Below are 2,909 nucleotides of genomic sequence, written 5' to 3'. Positions count from 1 at the left end.
GACTGCCATTCACCAGCCAGTCTTCTTCTCTTGCCACCCCTGCTCGACTTTTCCTTCCAGTAAGCACTCCATCCAACTCTCTAACCTTGCTACTGAATTTCATGGTGCCATAATTTTCACCTGTGTTTGCTTTATTTTGTTTCTTGTATCTTTGTTGTAGAGAGTCTGTGTAATGCTGTCTAGTTGACCAGCTTGCCAGAAGTCTTCATTTTTTTTTGTTTGTTTGTTTGTTTGTTAATTGGCCACATAGTCCAGCATACCAACATAATTTAGGGCTTCATGTTCAACAGCACTTTCAAGAACTTTCACTTCAGTAACATCTTTCAGAACATGCTGGATGCATTCAATATAGCCAGACTCCAGATTTCCATCTTTCTATTTTGAACTCTCATGGGATGAAGGAATGATTTCCAGGGATTCATGGAACTTCTTCCCTTGAAAAATGTGTTTGAAGTATATTCAGCAAAGACATTTTCTTTCCCATTTCTAGAATCATCCGCTATTTCCACCTCTCCAAATAGAAGACCTCTCAGGTGTCATGGTCTGTTGTAGGACCTGGATCACACTTGGGATATTATTTCTCTGCAAAGAGATTTTCAGAGGAATTGAAGGTTCACTTGCTGTATTTAATTTTACTCTTTTCTCTAGGCAGAAGAAAGGAAACCAGTTTGATGGAACCTTCGTTGTGTCATCTTGCTGTGGGGATTTACACTTACTCACAGACCCATAGAGCAAAACATCTACATCAAACAAGGATTCTGGGGTCTGAGCATGGCTTCTGACTGACAGGACAGACCGTACTAAATCAGAGTATTTTTCTCACTCCACTTCTTCATAAGAATTTACTTTTTCTTCCATCTACATGAAGTAGAGGAAAAAACAAACAAAAAGGGGGCTGGTTCTGCATAGAGCCCCTTTGTACTTCTGAGCTGCCTGAAAGTGGTCTGAAGAGCATTCATGTCTCGATTTTAAAGTTTCACCTCCTTCTAGGCTAGTTGCATTATTGAGGGCCTTTTTTTCTCTTCTGCATTCTTTAGAAGTCACTAGGCCACATCTAGGCAGGTAAGCGATGCTTCACTTACTTACTTGGGAATGAACATCCTCACAGAACCCATCTTTTCATTGACCCCATGCTTTCGTCTGAACTTAGGAGCCTCCCGAGGCCTGGCATCCCCAGCATTCACTGCAGTGCTAAGACCTATATTTAATTTTCTTAAATACTTTTAAGTGTTCCAGACTTGCACTTAAAAAAAAAAAAAAAAGTATCCCTAATTCTGTATGCTTGTTTTCTGTTTTACAGAGCATGATATTTTCCATCCCTCCATGTTGCAGTATGTACCAGAAAGTATTTTTTGTTTTATAACTGAATAGTGTTACTTTATACATATACATAACAAGTTTATGTTTTTGATTTTTTCCATTCCATTCTTGATGGACATATGGGTTGTTTCTGCCATTTGGCTAGTGTGACTAATGCTGCGATAAAGATGAATAAGTATCTGTTTGAGTTCTTGTTTAAGATATATTAAGTTATATTCTGAAAAACTGAGAAAATTAGATGTCATTAAAATGAAATGGAATTCAGAAAGAGAAATACCCTAGGCATTAATGAGTTGAAATGGACTAGTATGGAGCATTTTGAAAATGACAATCATATGATTTACTGTAGTGACTGGTTCGTGTGCACTTGAGAATAATTGCACTATGTTGCTCTTGGGTGGAGGAGTATGTGATATACATGTCTATTGATATAATTGGTTTGTAATTCTATTCAAGTCATCTAGATATCCTGACTGTGATTTTGCTTAGATACTCTGTAAGAAAAAATAATTGAAACCTCTGTCATTTTATCAATGTCTATTTCTTCATTCACTGATGTCAAAGATTGTTTCAAATATTATGATGTTTTTGCTGTTTGGTGTGTTGCATATATGTTTACAATTTCTATATCTTCTTCATGAATTGACTTTTATATCAATATACAATAAAATATTTTTATTTCATTTTTTTCATGTTTTATTGTGAATTATATGATAGTTTACATGAGAGAACTTTAGTTTTACATTCATTCCACAGTATATTGTTTCATTGCCATAGTTCCAATCCGCTCCATGCATCATCAATTGACCAAAGGGTATACCTTATAAACCCACCCCCTACGCTCCCCCCACCCCCACCCTGCATTCTTCAGCACACAGTCCCTCTCCCTCTCTGGATCCAAAGTCCCCAGCCACTTCATCACTCCACGTCATTGTCACTGCCCTATCTCAGGCCTCACTGCTTCTCTGGGTAGGGTCCCGCTCTCGGCTTTTCTCCGTTGATGGTCCTAGAGACCTCTGCTCCTAGACTGGAGAGTTAATCACTCCCTTCCTTGCTACAAAACATCTACCTTTACATTTCCAACCCTCATAATCAGTCCTGATAACAATCATTCACTATTTTATCACAAGTGACCCTTCTGCATTTCATTATATCAGCTCCGCCTTGACATATTGGATAGTACTCACTGGAGATTCTGCCTTCCTCCACAAGATTCTGGATATCCCCTAGCTCTAGGTTCCCTCTTGAGAGCTTGTAAGCCAGTCACTTCTTGCCTTTGTAGTCCCAGTCCCCCCAATTTGGTTATCCAATGTCCAAGTTGCCCATCTCTGTCTACTCTGTGTATGGAGGGGTTGGGAATGTTTCTTGCTGTTCCCTCTTTTGGGTTACTGCATCCATAGGTGTAGGTCAAGTTCTTCAAATTGTATCAGATCACTCTTTTTTTCCCCTCTTCTTTATTCTCCTGGTTGAGTTCTGATCATCCATTCATCAGGGCCAGGTCACGTGGGTACCATTTGCAAGTGTGGGTGTTCTTGTGCATATGCCCTCTCTTCCTATCACCTGGAAGCTCCACTCCAGTTCTCTGTGGC

General features: G+C 39.3%; 1 pseudogene; it reads right to left on the bottom strand.

Annotated features, from left to right (window-relative positions):
* Window positions 1–234: 234 nt before the first annotated feature.
* On the bottom strand, window positions 235–959 carry LOC102826813 (annotated as a pseudogene).
* Window positions 960–2,909: the final 1,950 nt, after the last annotated feature.

Source organism: Chrysochloris asiatica, unplaced genomic scaffold (assembly GCF_000296735.1).
Source record: "Chrysochloris asiatica unplaced genomic scaffold, ChrAsi1.0 scaffold00167, whole genome shotgun sequence".
Classification (NCBI taxonomy): Eukaryota; Metazoa; Chordata; class Mammalia; order Afrosoricida; family Chrysochloridae; genus Chrysochloris; species Chrysochloris asiatica.
This window is presented reverse-complemented; position numbering and strand designations above follow the sequence as displayed.